General features: G+C 33.5%; 1 protein-coding gene across 2 annotated transcripts in view; it reads right to left on the bottom strand.

Annotated features, from left to right (window-relative positions):
• Dg (Dystroglycan) overlaps positions 1-17,863 on the bottom strand; it is an 85,359-nt gene that overhangs the window by 50,304 nt on the left and 17,192 nt on the right. The window contains exon 1 of one of the 2 annotated variants that reach the window (XM_089104353.1): positions 17,349-17,465. The exons of the other annotated variant lie outside the window; for it this stretch is intronic. The gene's annotated coding sequence lies outside the window, so the exon portion shown is untranslated. Of the gene's footprint in view, positions 1-17,348; positions 17,466-17,863 lie in introns of those variants that run through there. 2 annotated transcript variants of the gene reach the window in all.

The raw sequence follows: 17,863 nt of genomic DNA, 5'->3' as shown, positions 1-17,863 counted from the left end.
CACTACCTAGTCTATTGCATGTATTAAATCAGTATTTTTTACGCAGTGGAACGATAAACACATAAGTCATATCTTTTAAAAAAAAAGTAAAGATGGAACATTTTAATAGAGTGTTTTCACATAACAAGGTTATTGTAGCATTGAATGCCGACAAGGAGAAGTATTTAAACTATGAAACAAGTACAAGTGGTAGCACTATTGGAAATGTATGCATGCATTGTCCTGACAGTAAGGAATTATATTTCTTTGGAATACCGAAAACATTCAACTGTTATGATGGTGGTTATGCGAGATTGAGATCTCCAGAGATGATTGCACTCAAAGAGAATTCTGACATAAAAATAATTGTTGATGATAGAGGACAACTCCTTGCTACTGCTGCAGGTGACACATTACCTACGGGTACATTCAATCATCAGCTTTTAAGTATTAGAATTCAGCGGAAAGCTAGTACGACGGATACCCACTCTGCTAATAATATTATGAACCTTATCTTTTTTACGTGCCAAAACTGTTATCAGAGTAAAAATAATGTTTTAATACATATTAAAATTGCCAGAAAAATAAAAATAGTATTGTCAGAAAATATCACTACGGAATATAAAGATAAAACGATGAAAAACAAAGCACTAGCAAATTTTACTGGCATTGATCAAACAGTCAATGAATCAAATAATACCAAAGAAGAAAAGCATATTGAACCTGTTCATGAGACACCAGTAAAAATTGTTTATGATTCAAAATTGAATAAAGATTATTCCACTGATTACGAACTAGGAGAAGACGCTAACTACAATGTCAAGAGAGAACATGGTAAACTATCTTATTGAACAGATTCAAAATGTCCAAAGTTAATCATTGATATTAATAATGTATCATAATATATTTTTATATTAGTATTCTACATAGCATTATTTCATTAAAAATATTACATTGTTATGTGTTCATTATTTTTTAGATTAAGCTAGCATATCAAGCGTTTAGAATGTCCATTAAAACATCGGAGATGTAAGAAAAGGAATTTGCGTACATCTATTGTCAGACACACTATTTCCGTAAAATCTGAGCTATTAAGGGTTTTTGACCGTAAACTCTAATTTTTTGTAAGAAAATTATGGAAAATACAATTCTCTGGTTCAAATGTGAAACTTGAGTCTATTTTTGGATCGAAAAAAAAAACTATTTCCGTAAAATCTGAGCTAATAAGGGTTTCTGACCGTAAACTCTAGTTTCTTGTAAGAAAATAATGGAAAATACAATTCTCTAGTTCAAATGCGAAACTTAAGTCCAGTTTTGGATACTCATAATTATGAGGACTGATGGTTCTAATTCAATATTTTTTTTTTTTTTTTAAACTTCGAAATTATTCAACTTTATTTATTTTTTTATCTTTTTTTGTACGTATCTTAAAACGACAAAATATCTTTCTTGAATTCACCTCTTGGATACACAATACATAAATTAAAATTTTTTTTTTTAATTTCCAGACTTCATTTGCATGCAATAGATACCGAGAGTTCTATTACTCCTCCCCGCAATGAATTCTAAGGGTTTTATGACTCCTCCCCACAATGAATTCAGATGGTTTTAGGAGTCATCCCCCTAGCCATAACTCCATTCAACCTTGAGCGAAGGCATAAGAGTTTGATGATATATTTCTGTTCTTAACAACTACATTAATAGCTTCAGAGATGATAGGAATCTATGACACAGAATTTATCGGTTTGAAAAAATCATCTTTTGGTGTTATATTTGAGTGTGCATTTTTATTATTGTTAATGGAACTCGAAGAAATTGACTGTTATCATTAGAGAGTGAACTATAACTTGTTTGAGTATGATAAAAGCTTGTGGAGTACTACATTACATCGTATAAACAGACTGGGATTCTACGATAGAGTGATTACACCACTTAATAATAGTGGTCAGGAACTGAGAAATGACCAGGAGGAAGTCAGTGAAATTTGCAGCTTTTCGGGGTTGAAGCTATGTAAAGGGTAATGTACCTACAGATAAAGTTTAATTCAAAAGTGTGAACCTAGGATTCCACTTTTCAATCTAGAAGAATTTAAGTGTCCTAAATTTGAAGGGGTTTATCATCGTCCTGAAGACGAGGTCAGGTTCTTCGCGCACTGGATACCTAAGGACATACCTGATCGTGATAAATGCATTAGACATGGTAAAAACTATTCTATATCATGGGACCAATCGTTTCTGGGTGTTTAAGAGTAAACGTGTATATGACTATGTGTCATAATATAATTTTGTATTAATATTCTACATAACATTATTTCATTAAAAATATATTATGCATTACATTGTTATGTGTTTATTATTTTTAGAGTAAGCTAGCATATCAAAAGTTTAGAATGTCTATTAAAACATCGGAGATGTGAGAAAAGGAATTTTCATACATCTATTGTCAGACACATGAGGTAATATTGACAAAATCTAGGTATCAGAATGAATAAATTCTTTATCAACATCCGTTGCTGGATATGTCATTATGTCATTATGAAAAAATTGTAAGTAAGTAGGAAGTAGGAAGTAGGTAAGTAAGTAAGTAACAAACTCTTTCTTGAATTCACCTCTTGGATACACAAAAGACATTTCATTCAAGAAAATATGAAAATATTTGTAAGTAAGTAACACACTCTTTCTTGAAGTCACCTCTTGGATACACAATACAGATACTTCATTCAAGAAATTATGAAAAAAATCGCAATTAAGTAACAAACTCGTTCTTGAACTCGCCATTTGGATGCACAATGCAGAAATTTAATTCAAGAAATTATGAAAAAAAAAATTTAAGTAAGTAAGTAGCAAACTCTACTTTTTCAGCATCAATTGTCGGATATGTTGAATAAAATATGCAAAGTCGACATGGCTTTATTTCATTTTTTAAGGTTAATTTAGACGAGATTACGTCCGCGCACGTAACTGCGTCTAAAGTAACCTTAAAAAATTAAATAAAGCCATGTCGACTTTGCATATTTTATTAAACATATCTGAAAAATGATGCAGAAAAAGCAGAGTTTGTTACTTACTTACTTACATTTTTTTTTTCATAATTTCTTGAATTAAATTTCTGTATTGTACATCCAAATGGCAAATTAAAGAAAGAGTGCGTTACTTACTTACGATTTTTTCATGATTTCTTGAATGAAGTATCTGTATTGTGTATCCAAGAGGTGACTTCAATAAAAAGTTTGTTACTTACTTACAAATATTTTCATATTTTCTTGAATGAAATGCCTTTTTTGTTTCCAAGAGGTGAATTCAAGAGAGTTTCTTACTTACTTACTTACTTACTTACCTACTTCCTACTTACTTACAATTTTTTCATAATGACATATCCAACAACGAATGTTGATAAAGGATTTATTCATTCTGATACCTAGATTTTGTCAATGTTACCTCATGTGTCTGACAATAGATGTATGAAAATTCCTTTTCTCACATCTCCGATGTTTTAATAGACATTCTAAATTTTTGATATGCTAGCTTACTCTAAAAATAGTAAACACATAACAATGTAATGCATAATATATTTTTAATGAAATAATGCTATGTAGAATATTAATACAAAATTATATTATGACACATAGTCATACACAGGTTTACTCTTAAACATCCAGAAACGATTGGTCCCATGATATAGAATAGTTTTTACCATGTCTAATACATTTATCACGATCAGGTATTTCCTTGGGTATCCAGTGCGCGAAGAACCTGACCTCGTCTTCAGGACGATGATAAACCCCTTCAAATTTAGGGCATTTAAATTCTTCTAGATTGAAAAGTGGAATCCTAGGGTCACAATTTTGAATTAAAACTTTATCTGTAGGTACATTACCCTTAAAATATAGTGCTTCAACCCCAAAAAAGCTGCAAATTTCACAGACTTCCTCCTGGACATTTCTCAGTTCTTGACCACTTTTATTATGTGGTGTAATCACTCTATCGTAGAATCCCAGTCTGTTTATACGATGTAATGTAGTACTCCACAAGATTTTATCATACTCAAACATGTTATAGTTCACTATCCAATGATAATAGTCAATTTCTTCGAGTTCCATTGACAATAATAAAAATCCACATTCAAATATAACACCACAAGATGATTTTTTCAAACCGATAAATTCTGTGTCATAGAGTCCTATCATCTTGGAAGCTATTAGTGGAGTTTTTAAGAAGAAAAATACATTATCACACTCTTATGCCTTTGCTCAAGGTTGAATGGTGTTTTTGCTGGGGGGATGAATCCTAAAACCATCTGAATTCATTGTGGGGAGGAGTCACAAAGCCCTTAGAATTCATTGCGGGGAGGAGTCATAGAACTCTCGGTATCTATTTCATGCAAATGAAGTCTGGAAATTACAAATTTTTTTTTAATTTCTGTATTGTGTATCCAAGAGGTGAATTCAAGAAAGATATTTTGTCTTTTTAAGATACGTACAAAAAAAGATAAAAAAATAAATAAAGTTGAATTTTTTCGAAGTTTAAAAAAAAAATTATTGAATTAGAACCATCAGTCCTCATCATTATGAGTATCCAAAATAATGAACACATAACAATGTAATATTTTTAATGAAATAATGCTATGTAAAGTTTCTTTGTTCACTTCTCTGTGAATTATCTACTTCTCTGTGAAGTAAGACTTCTTCTCTTTAGGGCCTTATGGTAGCGTTGGCCTATTATCTGGGTTCTACCGGTGGAGGATGTCTAGAGTCTCTAACCATCACATAGTTTATGTTTAGAGTATAAAATGTTTATTTATACATATAATACAGTGAATGTACATATGGCGAGGACAGATACAGAATTCGAACTGACTCAAGTAATCTAAATTGGTAACTTATATTCAGCACAATCTGCTTCTGATAAAGACAATGCGGGTTGGGTTGTTGACCATTGAGCTTCTTCCAGACAGGAAATATTATCGCTTTATTCCAAGAAGTGGGGTTGTCGATTGTTGATAATTTACAATGTTTGCATTTTAGATAGTGGGGTTATTCTGGGTTCAAGTGATCTTGGGAAGAATTATACATATGAATTTCTGATATATACTTAGAATTTTAGTTATTGGTTTTAACCAAGAAAAACTTATTTCCAAAGTTTACCGCTATGTAGAATATTAATATAAAAATATATTATAATACATTATTCATATCAATGATTAACTTTGGACATTTTGAATCTGTTCCATAAAATAGTTCCCCATGTTCTCTCTTGATATTGTAGTTATTGTCTTCTCTTAGTTCGTAATCAGTAGAATAATCATTATTCCGTTTTGCATCATACACAATTTTTACTGGTGTCTCATGAACAGGCTCAATATGCTTTTCGTCTTTGGTATTATTTGATTCATTGACTGTTTGATCAATGCCAGTAACGTTTGCTGGTGCTTTGTTTTTCATCGTTTCATCTTTATATTCCGTAGTGATATTTTCTGACAATGCCATTTTTATTTTTCTGGCAATTTCACTGTCTATTATCACATTATTTTTACACAGGTAACAGTTTCGGCACGTAAACAAGATATGGTTTACGATAATAGTAGCAGAGTAGGCCTTTCTTTTATTAGCCTTCCGTTGAATGATAATACCCGAAAGCTGATGATTGGATGTATCCGTAGGTAATGTGTTACCTGCAGCAGTAGCAAGGAGTTGTCCTCTATCATCAACAATTATTTTTATGTTAGCATTCTCTTTGAGTGCAATCATCTCTGGATATCTCAATTTCACATAACCACCAACATAAGAGTTGAATTTTTTCGGTATTCCAAAGAAATTTAATTCCTTACTGTCATGAAAATGCATGCATACATTTCCAATAGTGCTACCATTTGTACTTGTTTCATAGTTTAAATACTTCTCCCCCCTCCGTGAGCTACCCCCGCCGAAATATCTTGTTCTTTATGTTAGACTTTGACTTTTCATTCCCAATTAAATTAAAAAATAAGCATTTTCAACTAGAAATAAGGAGCATCGTTAAAAATTAAGACTAATGGAAATTATCCCGTATATCAAGTGAGCTACCCCCTCCGAAATAGCTTGTTCTTTATGTTAGACTTTGACTTTTAATTCCCAATTAAATTAAAAAATAAGCATTTTCAACTAGAAATAAGGAGCATCGTTAAAACTAAGACGAATGGAAATTATCCCGTATATGAATTGAGCTACCCCCTCCGAAATACCTTGTTCTTTATGTTAGACTTTGACTTTTCATTCCCAATTGAATTAAAAAATAGGCATTTTCAACTAGAAATAAGGAGCATCGTTAAAAACTAAGACGAATGGAAATTATCCCGTATATGAAGTGAGCTACCCCTCCGAAATATCTTGTTCTTTATGTTAGACTTTGACTTTTCATTCCCAATTAAATTAAAAATAAGCATTTTCAACTAGAAATAAGGAGCATCGTTAAAAACTAAGACGAATGGAAATTATCCTGTATATGAAATTAGCTACCCCCTCCGAAATACCTTGTTCTTTATGCTAGACTTTGACTTTTCATTCCCAATTAAATTAAAAAATAAGCATTTTCAACTAGAAATAAGGAGCATCATTAAAAACTAAGACGAATGGAAATTATCCTGAATATGAAGTTAGCTAACCCCTACGAAATACCATGTTCTTTATGTTAGACTTTGACTTTTCATTCCCAATTAAAATAAAAAATAAGCATTTTCAACTAGAAATAAGGAGCATCGTTAAAAACTAAGACGAATGGAAATTATCCTGTATATGAAGTGAGCTACCCCCTCCAAAATACCTTGTTCTTTATGTTAGACTTTGACTTTTCATTCCCAATTAAAATAGAAAATAAGCATTTTCAACTAGAAAAAAGGAGCTTCGTTAAAAACTAAGACGAATGGAAATTATCCCGTATATGAAGTGAGCTACCCCCTCCGAAATATCTTGTTCTTTATGTTAGACTTTGACTTTTCATTCCCAATTAAATTAAAAAATAAAGATTTTGAACTAGAAATAAGGAGCATCGTTAAAAACTAATACGAATGGAAATTATCCCGTATATGAAGTGAGCTACCCCCCCCCCCCCGAAATATCTTGTTCTTTATGTTAGACTTTGACTTTTCATTCCCAATTAAATTAAAAAATATGCATTTTCAACTAGAAATAAGGAGCATCGTTAAAAACTAAGACGAATGGAAATTATCCCGTATATGAAGTGAGCTACCCCCTCCGAAATACCTTGTTCTTTATGTTAGACTTTGACTTTTCATTCCCAATTAAATTAAAAAATAAGCATTTTCAACTAGAAATAAGGAGCTTCGTTAAAAACTAAGACGAATGGAAATTATCCCGTATATGAACTGAGCTACCCCCTCCGAAATATCTTGTTCTTTATGTTAGACTTTGACTTTTCATTCCCAATTAAATAAAAAAATAAGCATTTTCAACTAGAAATAAGGAGCAGCGTTAAAAACTAAGACGAATGGAAATTACCCCGTATATGAAGTGAGCTAACCCCTCCGAAATATCTTGTTTTTTGTGTTAGACTTTGACTTTTAATTCCCAATTATATTAAAAAATAATCATATTGATCTAGATATAAGGAGCTACGTTAAAAACTAATACGTACGGAAATTACCCCGTATTTGAACTTAGTTACCCCCTCCGAAATATGTTGTTTGTTATGTTCGAATTTGACTATTCATTCCAAATAATATAAAAAAATAAGCAATGTGAACTAGAAATAAGGAGCATCGTTAAAAACTAAGACGAATGGAAATTATCCCGTATATGAAGTTAGCTACCCCCTCCGAAATACCTTGTTCTTTATGTTAGACTTTGACTTTTCATTCCCAATTAAATTAAAAAATAAGCATTTTCAACTAGAAATAAGGAGCTTCGTTAAAAACTAAGACGAATGGAAATTATCCCGTATATGAAGTGAGCTACCCCCTCCGAAATATCTTGTTCTTTTAGTTAGACTTTGACTTTTCATTCCCAATTAAATTAAAAAATAAGCATTTTGAACTAGAAATAAGGAGCATCGTTAAAAACTAAGACGAATGGAAATTATCCCGTATATGAAGTGAGCTACCCCATCCGAAATATCTTGTTCTGTATGTTAGACTTTGACTTTTCATTCCCAATTAAATTAAAAAATAAGCATTTTGAACTAGAAATAAGGAGCATCGTTAAAAACTAAGACGAATGGAAATTATCCCGTATATGAAGTGAGCTACCCCCTCCTAAATATCTTGTTCTTTATGTTAGACTTTGACTTTTCATTCCCAATTAAATTAAAAAATAAGCATTTTCAACTAGAAATAAGGAGCATCGTTAAAAACTAAGACGAATGGAAATTATCCTGTATATGAAGTGAGCTACCCCCTCCGAAATACCTTGTTCTTTATGTTAGACTTTGACTTTTCATTCCCAATTAAAATAGAAAATAAGCATTTTCAACTAGAAATAAGGAGCTTCGTTAAAAACTAAGACGAATGGAAATTATCCCGTATATGAAGTGAGCTACCCCCTCCGAAATTTCTTGTTCTTTATGTTAGACTTTGACTTTTCATTCCCAATTAAATTAAAAAATAAGCATATTGAACTAGAAATAAGGAGCATCGTTAAAAACTAAGACGAATGGAAATTATCCCGTATATGAAGTGAGCTACCCCCTCCGAAATATCTTGTTCTTTATGTTATACTTTGACTTTTCATTCCCAATTAAATTAAAAAATAAGCATTTTGAACTAGAAATAAGGAGCATCGTTAAAAACTAAGACGAATGGAAATTATCCCGTACATGAAGTTAGCTACCCCCTCCGAAATACCTTAGAAGTTGTTTTCATGTAAAAATATCCTTCCCCTTTTCCATGGAAAATTCCCCCCTCAAGACAATTCTTAATTTTTGATCACACTTTTCAGACATTTCTTGTTAAAACTTTATTTTAAACTAATTCATCCGGTAAGAGATCCTTCTGCCATCACCCCACCACTTATGTATTATATGGAACACTTCGAACAAGTAAAGCTATTCGTTATTACAATTCTTTTCCTGTCATCTACACCCCTCTTAGTATCAACTTCTTATTATAGTATAACGTTAAATTATTTTAAATTGACAACGCTGTCCAAACATCACTTGTGTATTATACAGTACACAATCATCCCATCTCTCCCAAAACTTTTCAGCCATTTCTTGCTACATTTTTTTATTTCTAAACCATTTTATATTGACATCACATCAAAGTATTTGCAAATGCTAAACCCTTTTCTTTTTTTTTCTCCACCTTAATAGGATCAAATTCGGAAATCCTATCTACCGACACATTCATATCAAACTATTGTTGGCTAACGGCAATTGTCCAGAACAAATCAGAGACCGCTCTTGATAGCACATACTTCAAAAATGGAACTGTGGATAACACAAGGGTGATTGACAGCTTTCCCTAAAAAACCATTCCTAAATACGCACGCAATTTGACAATCTCTAGTTTTCGATAAATTATGACCATACTCTCAAGACATGTTTGACCACCATTCCTAAATACGCAATTTGACAATCTCTAGTTTTCGATTAAAAAAAAAATAAAAAAAAAATGTGCACGTGTAAGTTTAATGACATAGCCATGGGTTTTTCTTGCGCAATTCCAATGTATATTTTCATGTACCGTTCAAATCAACAGCAATTTCAATGTATATTTTCATGTATATTTAGAACTGTGTACACCCTTACTACTAAAGATAACACCAAAAACTTTGTACCTCACTCATCAACTTGGCACTCGCTAAGAAATTTTTCAGCACACGACTTAACCAGAGCCTTAGTCACAAGACATTTCAGACAAAGCTGAGCTTCTTTTCGAGCAGAGTTTAACAAAGGAAAGGTCTTAAGCAACACAATATCGTTACGCCCAAAATAAAAGGGTATATATCACACTTTTTTTTATATCGAATTAGAAAGTGGGAAATGTCGTTCTAGCGGCTCTTTATATCCACCCTTCAGATTTGTGCCAGTTTTCTTAGAAGAAGGTAAGGAAAAACTAGCTAGGAATGGGACACAAAATGTGTCTGAAAATATTATTTGTAGAACAATAAGTTATCATAAATTCAAATACAAAAAATCAATTAACAACAAAATAGAAAAATAACAAATTAAATTGGATAATTGCAATGAAATGATATTTTAAATAACTATTAACTCTCCTTTCTACCAACCAACTCAAGACAAAAAATATATATATATATATATATATATATATATATATATATATATATATATATATATATATATATATATATATATATATATATATATATATATATATATATATATATATATATATATATATATATATATATATATAATTTTGTACATCCTCAACTAAAATAAAGCTAGATTATCCAGCTACAAGGCGTAATTTCTACTGATTTGCGCCTTTTTTCCTCCTTGGCAAAAAATGACCCATCAAAACGCTAACGCATTAAACGCTTTTATTTAGCTTTGACAGTTTAGAGGATCAAGTCCAAATCTTACACTTCGATCCTACAAATACAAAAATTTTACACTTTTATTCTTTATTCGAGAGAGGTACAACCCCTCTAATCTGACGATCTGGCTACACAACCCGTGATAACGACAGCACGCGCAACGTCAAATCGAGTTTTCATTCTCTCCGAAAAAAATTTGAAAGCACCACTTGCCACCTAAAGAGTCTGACCATATACGTAAAAATATCCGAATCTGTAAAATTCCTTTTTAAACACAGCAGAACTTCAGAAGCATAAGAAATTAAAAACATACTACCGCACTAGCGCATCAAATTAGCGAAAATGAATTATTCTTGACACGCAGCCATGCATATGGATTACGCACAATTTTCGGTACAAATTTAACAGCCGGTAGTATCCTAAATAGGAAACTAGAAAGGATTGCACACTAAGTTGTCTTGTATACACCAGATGTTGATGCCAGGGCCAAAAACCAGAGAACGGACTTGTAACTACATACCGCTATGTTTGCAGATCATCAATGTCCATCTAAAGGTCGTATCCGAAATTACGAACTTCTGGCATAATTTCCACATACCATTTGCCAAGTTGCCATTTGATCATCAGAGAATCATGTTGAGTCAAACTTTGATCCTTCGATCTTGCATTGTCCTGCTGGTCTTCTCTTTCAAAACAACTAGGCAAAGGATTTTTGGCAATTATCCCACAAGGGCCACAATATCAAATGCGACCTTTAAGAGTGGCAGCGATGATATGCAACAGGGTCAGGGTGATTTTCATTAAAACAAAAGTCTGGTGAAGAATAGAAAATAATCCGTCAAATTAAATAACATCGCCAAAAACACAAGATGTATTTCTGTCACTTGGAAAAAAAACAGAAGAAGGACAAAAAAACTGGACACGATCTTAGACGAGAAAGGGCCAAATGCACAAGAATAGTGATATCAAATGATACACATTGTGTGTTTTGGGTATATTTTGATGTATTAAAACCCAAAACCACTTTTTGACCTTATTGAGTATTTTCATCGTAACAAAAAGATTGCTGAAGAAGAATAGAGAATCATTTGTCAACTTAAATAACATGTCTAAAGACACTAGATATATTACAGTCACTTGGAAAAAAAACTATAGGAAGGACATAAAACGGTATACATCTCAGAAAAGAAAGAGCCAAACTCGCAGGAATAGCGATACCAAATACTGTACATTGTGTGGTTTGAATAAATTTTGATTTATTATACCCCAAAAGCATATTTAAGCATATAGGCTACTGAATTGTCTTTTTGAGTTTAGTATTTTCGCTGAAACAAAAAGATTGTTGAGGTACAGTGGACTCTTTATCAACTTAGAATACATATCTAAAAATAATATTTATATTTCAGAGAGTTCCGAAGTAGTTCACGGGCTCGGGTTCACAGTTCTTCACTTGCATAGTTTGTCACACTAGATAACAGTTTATGGTTCAAACTAGCCTTCATTAAAGCCTCATGTATGCTTCATGACAATTTAACTTCTTCTGCTTTGAAAAAGCAATACCTGTCAGAGAAAGTTTCTCTGATAGCTCAGGTCACGATATATAAATAATAGATATAAATAATAAATAATTATATTATCTTTATACAGTGGCTTAGGTTCAGTAGTGACATGTGCAACAATACGAGTTAATTGTTTTTTGTTGTTGTTTTTTTTTGGGGGGGGGGTAGTATACTATAAAAGTCATAAACTTTGACATATTATTGCTTCTATGACAAAGCTTGTCAAAGCACATTTCATTTCAGATGGCAGAACAGGCATTTGACTCATTTTTGTTGGGCAACCTTGCACAAGAGACACGAGCATACCTAGTACATTGAGTGGTATAACCCTTGCGGGAATGTTAATGCAATCTATTGTTTCGGTTCAGTAATTAACATGACAAGATATGCAGACTCAGTGTAGGCCTACAAATTCAACAATGCTTAAACACAGTACTTTCACTGATGAGAATGAACAATGCAAGAATTAATAGGCATTTCCTCTTTTCTCAGAATCAAAACTGACAACAATGTTGATATAGCTTATATTTTCTCCTTCAAGAAATATATTAGAAAATATAGTGTATTAGTTTGAGCACTCAATAAAAAATAGCTTCTAAGAATACAATTCTTTCTCACAAGTCCCTCTTTTTTTAACGCGTTTTCTAATTTTTGGTTACTAGGGGCCGTGGTTCGCCTTTTACTAGTTTGCGGCTACCGCTGCAACTATGAAAAGACCTAACAGTCACGAACAGTTTCCAATAGCTCGTAGGAACAGAGGGACACCCATTTCCCGCTAACTGATGTACATTTCAGAACGCCATAAGTGCCGCACAATTCCGTCACACTTGGCGCGCGCTATCTGGTTTACGTGATTTCTAAAAGTGGACGCACCCTCGGCGGCACAGTTTATATAATTATCCAGTAAGCTTAACACAGATCATTTCTGGTCTTCGTTTTCGGTGCGAACAAAAAGCTCCTCCCACTTCTTTCTTCATTTGTGGATCAGTGTGTTTGCGTCTATAAATGAGAAATGGTTACAAAATGCATTATTCGTAATAGCGGGTTTCCACTTGTTTCCGATTATTTCGCGTCTGACCTGTCTACCCGTGAAAAGATCTGATGCCGCTTATGTTTCTACCTGCAAAAACGTTCTCCGGAGCACTTGCACCCCGGTCCGGGTTTTTATAATGGGTGAGATAGGGAATAATCATACTGGATAATTATATAAACTGTGCTCGGCGGTAACAAATCCAATAAATGGTACTAGGATATGAGTGTCCTAGTACAACTGATCCAATATTTTGCAGAGTTTTGTACAAATCAGTCATGTCTTCTTCAACTTATACTTTAAGTTGAAGCAGAAATAAGAACATAATGCTTTTCAAAGTTCGTTCGAGTACCTAATTTAAAATAATTACAGTGTCTCAATAATGTATTTTTATAAATAGTAAAGATAATTTATGCTAGGTGCTATTGAGCGACAGTTACTGGAATACATTTTGCACTTGCAATAGCCCCACCCACGGCTATGCCCCTCCCCGAATTAAATTTGGTCCAACATGCGTGACAAACTTCTGCCACACCCGACTTCTCCCTTAGGAGCGATCCCTCGTTTCCAGCCACCTGTGAAACACATTTCAGCCATAATTGACACGCACCATCTGGTTAACGCGATTTCTGAAAATCGGCACCTCCTCACGCTACTTATGGTGCAATTCGGACAAAGCTCGGCAAGATCACCTGGTGTATGTCGTTTCGAAAGCGAGTAGCCCCTCGACCAGACGTAAAGATTCATAAGAGGGATCTTTCTCACTTTCTAACTTGTTGTCGAAAAAAGTGGGAGCTGCGTTGTTGTATTTTACAAAAGAAGAGAAACGATTATAGACGTCAATTCCTGAGAATATTTGCAGTTTCATTCACCAACCTCAACCCCTATCTTTTTTAGACTAGAAAAAAAAAATTCTCAGAAAATGATCGGTTACTTGAGCATAATGAGGAAGATATACTATACCAGATGTTACCTGCAGTCTAAGGATAATTTTGGGTGGGCCTACTCGTCTAAGCTATTGGTAGCTTTGTCCCGATGGATTCCACTGTCTAGGGCTACAACTAAGGGTTGAGATGATTGGGCCAAATTTTACGGAAGATAGATTGACAAAAATCATGGTTTCTGCAATCATGCTGGGGCGAAACGAGAAAAAAGGACACCAGCAAATCTAGAGCAAAATTTTGGTGGAGGGGGGGGGGGGGGGAGAATGTGACAAGGGCGCCAATAACTGACCAAATTCATAAGTTTATAAAAAAAAAAAGGATTAAAAATAAGAAAAAAGAACGGAATGAAGACGCTAGAAAAACCTTGGGGACCCGGGACCCCCCTTTCCCCCTGCATCCACCCCTGAGAAAGAACACTCTAGAAAGGGGTCGGAATACGTCATAAGAAAATATTTAAAGGGAGTAGGATATTCAAGGGAGGAAGTAGAGTTAAGCTCAAAAATAACGGAGGACAGGAAAGTGTGGGCAGCTGTGTTGGGCTGAGGAGCAAGGTCCCCAACCTACAAACATGTGGGAGAGGGGAGTGCGTTTTTATTCTCTTGTTAGTGAATATACAAAAAAAATTTAGGTTCCGAATTCTAGGGGGGAAAGCCCTCCCCAATTGACACCCCTTCCTATGGAACCTTGGCGTTAGGATGAACCATTATAATAGTAATTGACAAATCGACTACTCCAAAACCAAATTTAACCTCATGTATCAAAAATAATATTCCGCAATCTATAGCAGCCAGGCCATAATACCTATTATATAGGATCTGCTTTAGCTATCCATTATTTTCAGTAATATATAGCCTTCTACCTATTTGAAAATTTACATCCCCCTAAATAATTTTAATTGTGGTGACGCCCTTCTTCCACATGTGTCAAGTAAATACATAAATTATGCATACAAATAAGACTTTTCTTCAACAAAACCTTAATGCAGCAGTCGGTACTAAGAATTGGCGCCTTCCGAGCCCGTTTGAAGGTAAACAGGTCAATTTACTTCCAGAGTAACTAGCAATTTTCCTTTTTTTTCAAATTCTCACAAAATATGTTGCGATCGCTTTAGGCTCGGCTCATATGAAATTAAAATCACATATTCCATTTTAAAAAGCATTCGAGTTTATGAAATTGTGTTTATGTCAATTGAAGAGTCGGCCAAAAAACGTTTGTTATAAAACCGGCTTTTGAACTAATACATTTTATAAGATAATAACTCTCGTTGGTTGGTGATAAGAGTACAGGATTGAGGGATATTTCCTTTTTCTGATCTATCATTGCTCGTGCATACTAAGAACATACAATTTGCTTTCATATTCAGGCATCCTCGTAACTTTAAACTAAAATAGGCCTAGCCCAAAAACTTACTTTCTGCAGGGAATTTGTTTTGAAAATAGGGATTGAGACTAATAGTTCACAAAAAAAGCAGAAATTTTCAAAGAAAGTTTAAAAATTTGCAACATTATTGCGTTAAATCTGTGTTTCCCTGAGTGGTAACATACTTTGTTTTCAAGAAAAATTTTAGGCCAAAATCTAGTCTACACAAATTAGACCTAGGTTAGCTTGGAAGGTTAAGCAGGCATGTGATTATAAGCAAACAGACCTTCTGGTGACATAATTCTGGTTTCTCAAACCTCCCCTACGTTAAAATAAGGGCAAGCACACAAAATGTTATGGTCAAACAAATTGTCCAAACACTAGATGAAAATGGTATTATTTCTTTTCGACATTAGCGTTAGTTTTCGCTCTTTTATGTTTCCTACATAATCTGGGGCGACAAATCAAATTGTAGAGTACAGGACTTCTGCAACATGGATGATATATAACTAGACGCCCCGCCGGAAAGGTTTGAAAACATTGCATTAAGAGAAAAATTTAAGTTTGCCAAAATTTGATTTTTTAAAGATCAGGCAAAGTATTATTCTAAAAATAGCTTTCACAAAAAAATGTTATCGAATTTGCGTTTTTTGAAAAAATATCAATAAAACATAAATCCAAGCATCTTTATACATTCTTTGTCTTTCAATAAGAGAAAGGTCAATATCTTGTCAGCCAGATCCAAGTTAAAGTGGGGGAGCTTACTAAATCGAGTGGGGGAGCTTACTCTAACGCGTCCTCAGCATATATTCCTGAGACGCTTTAACAATTTTATTATCAATACATAAATAGATTCTAATCATAAGAAAACTAAATACCCTAGACCATACAGTTCAAAATCACGTATGGTCAGAAGAATAATCCATACCATTGAGAATCAGAACAATGTCGGGAATATCAAGAGCTCAAAGCAGTATTTTCACTTTTCGAGGTTTACGAAAAGTGAACTATTTTCGACTTCGAGGTTTAACAGGTTGTTTTGGAAGGAAAATGGAAACGCTCGCTCAAAGACACTTTAGCCACGGACTGAAGAGCGAAATATAGAGAGGGTGATATTTTGTTATAACAGAGAAATTACATAGCGAAGAAATAATACACCATTTGGTACTTATGTATTATAGCGACGCCACTCAAGTTCTTGATCTGAGTAGATATGTTAGATATGAGAAAAAAACAATTTACCTGTCTGTATTCAGAGACAATTAGCTTAGGCTCAGTGGAAAAACTACGTTGTACGCATATATTCATCATATATTTATATATATATATATATATATATATATATATATATATATATATATATATATATATATATATATATATATATATATATATATATATATATATATATATATATATATATAAGCTGCTGAGAAGGAAACATTTTAAGAAAACAATAGTTACTTCTAATAGGCCGAATAATTGTAGTTAGCAGGGACCCTGTTGGTTGACCCAGGGTCAGCCCCAACTCCATAATTATTTTCTGACTGCACCACTGGTCCAAATTATATATTTCCCTTGCATTTAGCCATGCGTCACTCTTGTTTCAACCCGTAAATTGAATCAACTATGACGAAATCAAGAACCGGAAAAGTACATGAGAAATAATGTATATCATTTTTATACAATTCTGAGAAAGGCTTATGCCAGCTTTGCCTCTCACTCAGATTATCTGTCTTGGCTTTTTCTCCAATTAGCCATGGGTCTTAACTTTTTACATCAAAGTCCAACAACTTGATTTTAATTCAAAAATCAACGGATCCAACATTACAAGCTCCATCCAAACACCAAAATTCCGAAAGTGGATTAAAACTCCATCCAAAGGGGATTAAATCCGAGTCCTCCTTTTAATACAAACCTTAGATGTTTTTCTTATAAAAAAAAGAATTAAGTTAAATCCTAAAATTAGACAAAAAAAAACATACCATTAAAAATCCCATAATTTAACAATATCCAAAACCGATTGAAAACTCAATTTTATAACTGGTTTGATCATCTCAAACTCAGATCCATAACTGAGACAAAATTTTGAAGTCAGAAAGTTCTTCGGAAAAAAACAAAATGCGCTCAAGCCTCTGAGGAAACGGAAACCTTCAAAAGCCGCTCTTTTCAAATATACAGGCAAGAAACATATTAATCTTAAAAGAAAACAATTCCATTAGAGAGAAAGAGAGTGTAAAAACACCAGCGATAAGAGGAGTAACCAGTTTCTAAGAGTTCCTCAATTTGGGTTAACGAGAAAACGCGTTGAGATGGAAATTTATGAGGAAACATAAGACAAGGGTTGATTCTAGAAAAAAAGGAATAGCCTTTGCTAACGAGAAAATTAGAAATACCTAGGAGCAAAGGTTCGGACGTGCCCAAACATTAAGGGGGGCAAGGACGTATCCAGGGGAGGGGTTTGACCCCCCCCCCCGAAATGTTTGTCCGACTCGTAAAA

The sequence above is a fragment of the Artemia sp. Qi Xiang Cuo genome, chromosome 18, assembly GCF_049724085.1.
Source record: "Artemia sp. Qi Xiang Cuo chromosome 18, ASM4972408v1, whole genome shotgun sequence".
Classification (NCBI taxonomy): domain Eukaryota; kingdom Metazoa; phylum Arthropoda; class Branchiopoda; order Anostraca; family Artemiidae; genus Artemia; species Artemia sp. Qi Xiang Cuo.
The sequence above is the reverse complement of the archived record's forward strand: the minus strand, read 5'-3'. Positions and strand labels throughout refer to the sequence as shown.